Source organism: Cyanistes caeruleus, chromosome 26 (genome assembly GCF_971803275.1).
Source record: "Cyanistes caeruleus chromosome 26, bCyaCae1.hap1.1, whole genome shotgun sequence".
Classification (NCBI taxonomy): domain Eukaryota; kingdom Metazoa; phylum Chordata; class Aves; order Passeriformes; family Paridae; genus Cyanistes; species Cyanistes caeruleus.
The window spans coordinates 1926398-1936085 of NC_141726.1; the positions used below are offsets into that span (position 1 = coordinate 1926398).

General features: G+C 43.9%; 1 long non-coding RNA gene across 1 annotated transcript; it reads left to right on the top strand.

The window, feature by feature from the left end:
* Positions 1 to 2916: 2916 nt before the first annotated feature.
* Positions 2917 to 9395, top strand: LOC111939038 (uncharacterized). Its single transcript, XR_015279341.1, has 2 exons — positions 2917 to 5501; positions 6534 to 9395. It is a non-coding gene; the product is annotated as an uncharacterized LOC111939038 (long non-coding RNA).
* Positions 9396 to 9688: the final 293 nt, after the last annotated feature.

Genomic DNA, 9688 nt, shown 5'->3' on the forward strand with positions numbered 1-9688 from the left:
ATCAGCTGGCTCCGAGAGCTCCCCTGGTCTCTTCCAGCAAGTGAGTCAGAGCACATGGACTCAAGATTGCATCAGGCATCTCCAGAGAACACAGCAAGTGCAGGCTAACGTGTCCTGCCCAGGAAACTGATAATGGGGATCAGTGCCACCTGGTTCGTGCTGAAAATGCTCCAAAACATGAGAAAAACAGGCTGTTTGATTGGGATCTTCAGGAGCAGGAGGCTCTGATCTCATTAACTATTTCATGAGCCTTGCTGACTTTTCAGTTCTGTGAAACAGTCTGGAACTTGCCTGCTCAGGCTGTTAGAAGAATTACCATCTCCAGATTTCTAAATACCAAATGGTTCCACACTGAACTGGGGAATGAAACACTGGAAGAAGGAGCCAGTGAGGGTGTGGAGGTTCCATTCTTGAAGATATTAAACATTAAAGGCCCCCAAAAACCTGAATTAATTTGAAAACTAATTCACCTTTAAAGCTGGTCCTGCCTTAGGGAGGTTGGTTGGACCAACCTAGAAGTCTCATATCACTCCAGATTTCTGCAATTTATAAACAAAAACCAAAGAAAACTATAATGAATTGGTCATTCAGGTTTGAACCAAAGTCTCAAGGGCTTGCATTTGGACAAAGCTGTGATAGATGTTGCTTTGTAATTCTCTTTTCCCCAGTAGTTCTTGTCCAAAGCATTGACATCACTCTGTGCCGGAGCTTTCTCCACACAGGTCCTTCCTCACACAGCATCCTCAGTAAAAGATATATGAGGCCCTGTCCTCGTGAAATTTAGCATGTTTGACAAAATGTTGGCTTGCACCTCTCCCACTGACATGAAAACGCAGTTAGAACTGCCTTTTAAAAGTGATTTTTTTCTGGCATACTGAAGAGTGATTAAAATACGACATTTCTGTAAATTGGTCATTGTATAATTAGAAGTTTAAAGTCAATGTATTTTTAATATAACAGATGCCGTTATCTCCACCTTTCCATTTAACAGTAGGAAGAAGGCTACACAACTACAAGAAGAAAATAAATGGGTTTTCAAGAATGTTCAGTGAATTACATGTTGCAAATTTCCCCTGCATTACAGCAGCTCCAACTCCCCACCAAGTCATGGCAGCTCTCAGGATGGAACAAGGACTCTTCCACATCCACAAGCTGCACATTTCTGTGTTTTGTGCTTCACAACGAGGAGAAAATCCCATGTTTTCCTGGTGGGATTTTTGCCCCTCAGGGAGAGTGTCAGACCTCCTTCCATTACCAGATCATGCTGGTTTGCTTCCCACTGGTGCAGTGTGATCTCTTCTGAAGCCAGAGCTGTCCCTCCCATCTGCCATTACATAACAGCACCAGCTCAGCCCAGACATGGCCTTTGGCAGCCCATGGAAGGACTAAAGTATTGCATTTAAATAAAGGGTCATCACTGATCATGAGACAAGGTAAATAAAGCCAGACACCCGCAATGGCTCAGGAATCACACTTCAGGCAGACACAAAATTTTTCTAGTTAAAAGTATTTTGGTTTTTTTACTTATTAAAATAATTTTAAAATTAGTTATTGAAGAAGCTCCAAAATAAAAGGGGTGTGAGTGGCTTCACAGGAGTTGTCTTGGTTCCAGCCAGGATAGGGTTGATTTTTTTGCAGCAGCCAGGAGGGGCATGGCTGGGACCCTGGGGTGATTTATGTCATAATGGATGAGGATCAAGGTAAAAACTCTGCACCCAGGGGTGGGTCCTGGGACCAGACTCTGGTGAGAGCACCTTGAGCAGGGCATGGGCCTGCTGCTATTACAATCACATTTTCTTAGAGAATGTCCATCCTGTCCAGGTTCCTGAAATAATGACTGACTTAAACAATGCTTTCCTACAGCTGTATTTCTGGGGCATTTTAGAGAAGGGCTATTAATTTGTAAACTCAGCCAAAGTCATGATGGCAGAAACGGCTGAAATATTAATTAATTTTTCCACTCTTATTATAAAAGTTCCCCTTCCTCATTCAGAGCATGACAAAGAAGCTTCTCAGGCCCATGTTGGAGAGGGAACCTATTTCTGTTCACTTCTTTTTAATTGCCATCTCTAGTAAATTGTTCTTATCACAAGCTGTGATTTTTACCTTTTGTGTCTCCAATTCTCCTCTCCATCCCAGCCCAAGGGGAGGGTGGGAACTCTAAATTGGGGAATACCATTCCTAAACCACAGGGGAGAAGTAATCTCCATTGAAATAATGGTGAAATACCTGTGGAGGAGTCACAGAGAGCAGGGATCATCTCCAGAGCCGTCCTGGATGGTCCTTGTGTTCACCACAGGGCTGTTACATTTAACTTGTCTGCACTGTGTAGGATGCTGTGGCACTTGGACCTTCTAGATGACCAGAATTAAATTTTTCATGGAATTCCAGCTATGGGGAGCAATCACAGCCATGCCTTCAATTCATTTCCTTCTCTTGAGCTCATAGGCTGATGGTTTCAGAGAGAAATGCTCTAGAGATTGAATTTAACTTGAGTTGATCATTCCTTTCTCTATTAGGGTGAAGGAAGGGTTTGTTGGAGGAACACTTTTGTGCTGCATAGGAAATGTTCCCCACTGGCAGCAGAGTGAATCACAAAGATTTTACATGAGTGAGGCTCTGGTGCTCTCTAGGTTTTGAGAGTGTGTGCAGAAGATGTTTTGAATGCTACAATCCATAAACAGCTGAGACGTAGAAATTGTTTCTCCTGTCTCAGAGAGGAAACCCCATTAAATGCTGGAGCCTTTGTGGTTTGTCACTCCAAAGCCAGAGAGAGTAAATGTCTTGATAAAAGACATCACTTTGGAAGAGGTTTATCACACATACTTGATTCTTTACTAGATCCATTTCTCATACCTTGTAAAGCAGGTGGGGTTAATCTCATAATTACCAGAAGGACATTTTAACCCTGTCCTCCTGAGGGCAGCTCAGCTGACTGCTTTTGAACCTCCAAGTGACCCCTTCAGATCCAGCCCATGGATGCCTGTGGTGAGACCTTCTCCTGCACAGTTCCTCAGCATCCCCAGGAGGAACAGAGCGAGGACTCCCTGCACCAAAAGGAAAAGCCTCTGTGTCTGCTTGTGCTCTCCACTTGCCTGCAGTGCTGAAAGGAGCTAAGACACTGAGATGAGTGCTTCCAGCTGGTGACTCAGCTCTCCCACCCACCCTCCCAGGCAGGCAGCTGTGCTGCCATGGCTGCTGGTGCTGTGGTAGCAGCAGCCCAGAAAGGACTCAGCTCTCTCCACTATCTCTGAAGCATTTTTGAGCCCATCTGCCAAAAAGAAAAATGAAGGATTGCCCTGTGAAAGTGATTCTTGTAAGACATTCTTCAAACTGGAAATGAGTTGTTCTGGCTGTGTCTGGTAGTAATTCCCATCAGTGCCTTTTCACTCTTCACTGCAAAGCTCTCCCAGTCCTGCAAACTGCAAAGTCAAATCAAGACACCAATGAAAAGTTAAAGCCCAAGAAAGAGCACACCCAACAGAGCAGGGAGTGATAATAGAAAATTATGCAGACTTCTCCACTGTGGTTGACAAGCAAGAAAGGTTTGGTCAGGTACTACCTTCAGAGGAGCAGTGTAATTGGAAGGCATCATATCTGACACCTCATCTTGCCTGGAATATTGCTCTTTTCTGTGTGTGTAGAACAAGAAAAGCAGAGTAACTGTTCAGCAGAAAGCAAGAAACCAGCCTTGTGGTGTGTATTTAACTCAAGAGCAAGAAATCTGTGTGCTGCAGATTTTGAGGGAGAAATGGAAAGCATGCAAAGTATAAGCCAGTGTATCTTTAATTCCCTGAATAATAGCAGTGTGATACACTTCAGGATGTAGAGTATGAAATACAGTAATTGTGTATAGAAGCCAGTGATCCAGCAAGTTTCAGTGAGAGAGATGTTAATGAGAGGGTTCAGATGATTCCTCAAACTGAAGAATTGCCACTGAACATTTAATAAAGCTTCTTACACTCCAGACAGCTGTGGGAGCAGACAGGACAATTTCACCTCATCCACCACATCCACAGTGAGAAGAAGCAAGCAGAAAGCAGTGATATGACATGTCCCAGTGCCACTGGTGGGTGTGTTCTATCTTTCCTCTGATCTCTCTCTACTCAAATGAATTCTTCTTGTTATGGGACTGCTCCCTAAATTCCACTTTGGAGCGAAGGCAGCTTTAACCTTCCTGCTCTGTGCAAGCAAAACCTGCAGCACTGAGCCTTGCCCTCCTGCTCCATACTCTTCTCTCCTCTTCTCATGCACTCTTCTGAAGACTGGAAGAAGCATTTTCACTTTGGGACAGCAGAGGAGGTGAGGGAAAGCCCAGTATGCCCCAGACCCAACGTCAGCTGAGGCACAGAGTGGCAGCACTCGCTGTCCCTGCCCAGGAAGAGGGCACAGCCAGCACCACAGGGTCACCCATCTGAGAAGACAACTGGTATGGCAGGTCCTACAACAGCATTATCAGCAATCAAACAGCGGTGTTTGTGTCACATCTGTGTGGAACTGGTGTTACTGTGACATCAGGAAACAGCTCATGCCCACGGGCATCACAGAGTTTCTAACTCAGAGCTGTGGAGCAGCTTTCTCCATGCCAAAGTCCCCTTTGCTTTGCCAGCTTGACCCAGGGGAAGCTTCCACCAGGAATCTTCTGCCTCCCATGGAAACAGAGTGGAGTGGTTATACCTGAGAAAACTGTGAGCAGGAAAGAGAAATGGGCTTGGCTCTTTGTACCACGTAATAAAGAGTCTGGTGAAGGAGGAGGAGGAGCAGGATGAAGGCCCAGCCCACCAATGCCCCAGGCATTTGGCACCCTGTGGCCAGAGCTCCACAGTGGAGCCTCACTCTCTGCCCTGCAGTGTTTTCCTGTGGCCAGACCTTGCTGGTAGCCCTGGATCAGAATGACCCTCCTGTTTGAGGTGCCAGTCCCAGCTGGATCCTCTCTGCTGCGATGCAAAGGGTGCTTGGTGGGCTCTGGGGGATGTCTGGGGGATGCACAATCCCCAGAGGACACATTGAAGTGGTGGAACAAAGGCAGAGTTCCAAAGGAAGGTAGCTCTTGGTTTTCCTGTCCTGCAGGGGAGGTGCTGGGGTTAGAGGTGTTTTGGAGGATGCCCCAGCTGCCCTGGGGAAGTGCTGGATGAAACTGGTGGGTTTTGTCCATCTCCCTTTAGCAGCAAACTGACTGGAGGGTGCAGTTAGCCAAGCCCAAGGTGGATCAGATCAGTCACTTCCTGGGAAACTCTACTTTTTTCTGGCTTTCCAGGGTGACTCATTCAGACAGCTGCAATGTGGAGGCTTAAAGCAAGTGATGTAAATTCTGCTTCATGAGGAAAGCTAAAAAAAGTTGAAAAAAGAAAGAGAGCAGAACAAGACAAAAAAAGGAAGCAAGGAGGGTGTGACTTCACCCACAGCAAGGACCATGAATTACAATCTCAGCAGGAAAAGGTGCTCTGTACAGAGCAGTAACTCACAACATGCCAGTGCTCATTTTAAAGGAAAGATTACTGGTAAGCCCTGTTCCTAGCTAGAAGCAGAAATCAAAAGAGAGGAGTGAAGCATCATTCCAATTTTCTCTACTTTGTGCAACTTGTAAGGAAACTCTCTGTGGAAGAAATCACTTCTAGAGGATCCTTGTGAGAGCAGCAGTATCTCCAGACAGCTGGGTAGCCACTGAGGAGATTTCTGACAGCATGAAAGATCCAAAAAGTTTTCAAAGTGAACATTTTCTAGTAATGTAGCATATAGCCCATGGACATTGGATATGTATGGCTGCAGCCTCAGTATTCCCACAGGGAGGGAGGGATGCTTGGCATCTAAGCCCCCAGGGAACTGCAATGCCACTCCAGCTCACCCATTTCTCAGAAGATTTTGCTGTCAAGGTGACTGCTGTGTATGCAAGGGTTGGGGCAGGCGTAGCAAATAGAAGGAAGCAAAATAATTAGAAAACATCCTTTAGACATTTACCTGGTGATGGTCCACCAGCTCTGCTTTGCTTTGTGTATTTCTCCTTGCTTCTGGGCAATATTCAGCTGAAATAAGCTCTTCTGTAAGTGATCACAGAACTGCTGGGCCAGGCTGAGCTCAGCAATCACAATTGTCTGAGAGTAACATCTGCAGACCTTGCTCTGGATCATGGTCCCCTGGCGCTTAATCCTTAAACTGTGTGATACAATGCAGTGCTTACCTTCATGGGTGTGTTTGTGCAGAGGAGAAATTCATCTTCCAGGGGCTGGGCCAAGCTGCAGTTCATCTCCCAGCTGGGAAATAGGAAGCACAGATGGAGTATTCTGAGTCTGGAATTTGTCTGGGTTTGGATGTGCTTCTTTGTCTCCAGGCTCTTTGGAGTGTCCCAAAGGAGCAGCCCTTTCCTCTGCTGGGTGCTGCTGCTCAAGGGTTGTGCAGAGCCAGCTGCCCATCCCATCCCTGTCTGAGGAGCAGTGGGCCAAGAGGTTCTATTCCAAAGGCAAACTGCACGGTATCTGCTTCTTTATTTGCTGTTTAAGTGTTATTTTAGTGCTTGGATCTTTCTTTCCTGCCAGGCTTTAAAGTTCCTGAGGTATTTTTATCCAGTGCTATGAAAATGAACAATGTCTTTATCTACTCCAGCAGTCTGCTAAAATTTTAAAAGGTAAATTACTAAATTCCTTAGGCACTAAAGTTCCATTGTGAGGGATGGGGGTGCTTGCTACAATTCTCAGGAAAAAAATTGGATCAGACCCAGGGGAAACATCCAAAATACCTTCCTTTAATGACAATGACAGATACTGAAGCAATTATTTTGAAAGCATGGAATCTAAATATGATATTAAAGTGAAAGTAGCTCCATTGTTATAAAAAGGGAGATAATAATGGTAAGAGCCTCTCACTAACATCATGAACAATAGAACTCAGACTCTGATGCTGAGATTTGATACAAATATACACAAGGTCAATATGTTGTTCTTATTTCATCTGATCAGATGGGTTTAATCCTTTCCCTTCTTTAATTTTCTTTTTCCAGTGTAGTTTCAGACAGGATTTGGATAAGCACAAGTAGTTTCTTTACTTCACTGTTCAGTTTGCCCACAAAAAACCAAATGCAAGACAATTCCAAATGCAAGGAAAAGAAGATGGAACAAAAATAACAAAAAATCCACTCAAATTTTTAGACCAAAGGGAAAAAAGAAGACAGAAAACAAAAATTAACCAATAAAAAGTTTAGAAACACAAAGTGTCAAAAATTTAGTGAGATTTTGGACAAAAATGTAAATTTTTTTTTCCAAGTGTACAAAATGGAAATTGTTTTGAGATTTTTTCCCCTCAGTGTTATTTTCTCCATATGGTTTCTAATGTGTAATTACCTTTAAATTCACAAAATACAAGGAATTATTTATTATGTCTGTACATTCTTTTTTTCTCCTAGACTATAACCAGGACTAGCTCTTCTAGGTGAATCATGAATAGAAGATCTTCCATTCCCAGGCTGACCCTTCTCTTTTTCTACTCCAATTTTTTTTTTTGCCGCTGAGAAAAATCAAAGTATCATTTTGAAACTTGCATTAAAGACGTGAACATTCCATTTGCTCTGATTTTTTATCTGCTTTATCTCCTTCCTCTGCTATAGTCTATAACACCTTGCTGGCTGCTTCTCTGGGATGTGTCCATGGGCCCTGGGTTTGCCTTCACAGGAGCACATTTCCTTTTTTCACACCCTGGTAATTTTTTTTCATATCTGGATATGAAAATATTTCACATTTTTTTCATATCACATATCTGGAACTCTTTATGATCCTCCACCTCCACCAATTTTCAGGTCTCAGCTGGGTGGGGCTTTGCATAATCCGGTCTAGAGGTTCTAGGCTTCCCAGCTTTCAGCAGAAGATTGGACTACAGACCTCCAGGGATCCCTTCCAGTTATCCTGTGATTTGACTTGTGTTTCCTTGCACAGAGACTATTTCAGTCCCTGACATTTATGAAAATAACGGCACTGGCACAGAGGACATCTCGCTGCTGTTTGCCCGGGTGCCTTGTCGCATTGCTGGCACCATCCCGCACGCTGCAGCTCTTCACTGGAGAGCAGGGGAACATGGACTGCTTCTCTCACTGCTTTGGGTGTTTCAACTCCTCTTAGCAAATTATGTTGTTAGGAAAATCATGGGAGCTGACAGGGACAAGTGGGTTTTTAAAATAAAATCAAAGTGTATTGTGCTTCAGTATTTTCCCTTATTCTTCTCTTCACACACATTAACTTCATAACAGCCTGTAAAGCAAGGGAAGGATGGCAAAGAACAGATCCAGATCCATCACTTTTATTCAAGAATATGAATATTTATTCAGTAGCCTTCCCATTAACGAGCACCTGGGGCAGACAGACATTTCCTCCACATTTGCCACAGCATCAGAGCTGAATGTCAGCCTAAAATCCAAGGTTCTCGGTGGTTGCATGCAGGGATCACTGTCAGAAGAAATAAATGTTGACTCAGCCTGTTCACAGCCCTCTCCTTACCTCAGCTGTGGCTGATGGTTGCTTTCTGAGACCCAGCCAGAGGTGGACACAGCAAAATGCCCACACTGAGATGTCACACGGATTCTGGCACCTTCCATAACCCTGTTATTAACTGAAGATGGCAGTTAGATCCCTCTTGTCTTTCGCAAAATAATGTCTTGTCTTTTCCAAAATAAATGTGCCAGGTCCTGCAGTCTTTCCTCAATGTCTGATAGGCAGGACCATTCACTCTCTCCAGAATGCTTCACCAAGTCAGTGGGAGAGCACTGATAGAGAATTCCTCTCTTCTGTGGAAGAAAATGAATGTCTATGTACAACAATATTGTTTTGTTTGATGTGTAAATAAGACCTCATGGAGTTCAGTGAGCACACACCATTTCCTAGGAGCTGACTGCCTTTCTCAGCTATATTTTGCATAAATCAGCAGAAGTTTTGTATTTTGATTATGTACAGATTTCTGAGCATTTTTCTACTTGCTAGAGAGAAAGAGAGGAGCCTCAGAAGAAGGAATATTGGCTAGGCTCTTGGTTCTGCTCCTTTGTAAGACTGAGAATAAAGCTTTAAAGCCAAAATACACCTTCTGTAGAGAAGCAGTGCCTGAAGAATTCTCCATATGTCAGCGTTTAAGTGTGAGGTTTGGAATGTGACAAAAACGTGGAACTCAGAGGAAAATGGCTCATGTAGGAAAGAAAGTACTGTGAGCTTCCTTTTTTGGAATGTCTGGGTCTTTAATTAAGTTTTCAATGATAAAGTAAGGTGACATCAAATATCAATAAGTAAATAGAATTCCTGAACCAAAAGGAGGGACCTCACGTGATGCATCTGTCTTCCTCAGCCAAAGTAAATTTCTGTGACAAGAAGCCAGGACATTTTATTGCCCCAAAAAAGAGTTGGTTGGTAAATCATGAGGGTAAACCTCAAGGAAGGTCCTGCTGGATGCAGGAGAAACAGATGTAAATTAGCAGTGGGCAACATTAGACTGCAAACCAGGAGGGTCTTTTGTATTAATGTTCTCACCACAGTTTAATGGTGAGCAAAAGCAGTTTTGACTGTAGGACTCAGGATGACATCAGCCTTCTCTCCTTCTCTAGTCTGGGCTTGGCAAGATCTACAGAGAGTAAAAGCAGCATCTCTGCTCACATAAGCAATGGATCTGAGTGTGCTGCATTCACAGGGAGCCATGCTGCTGCTGAGGAAGGAGGTGTTTT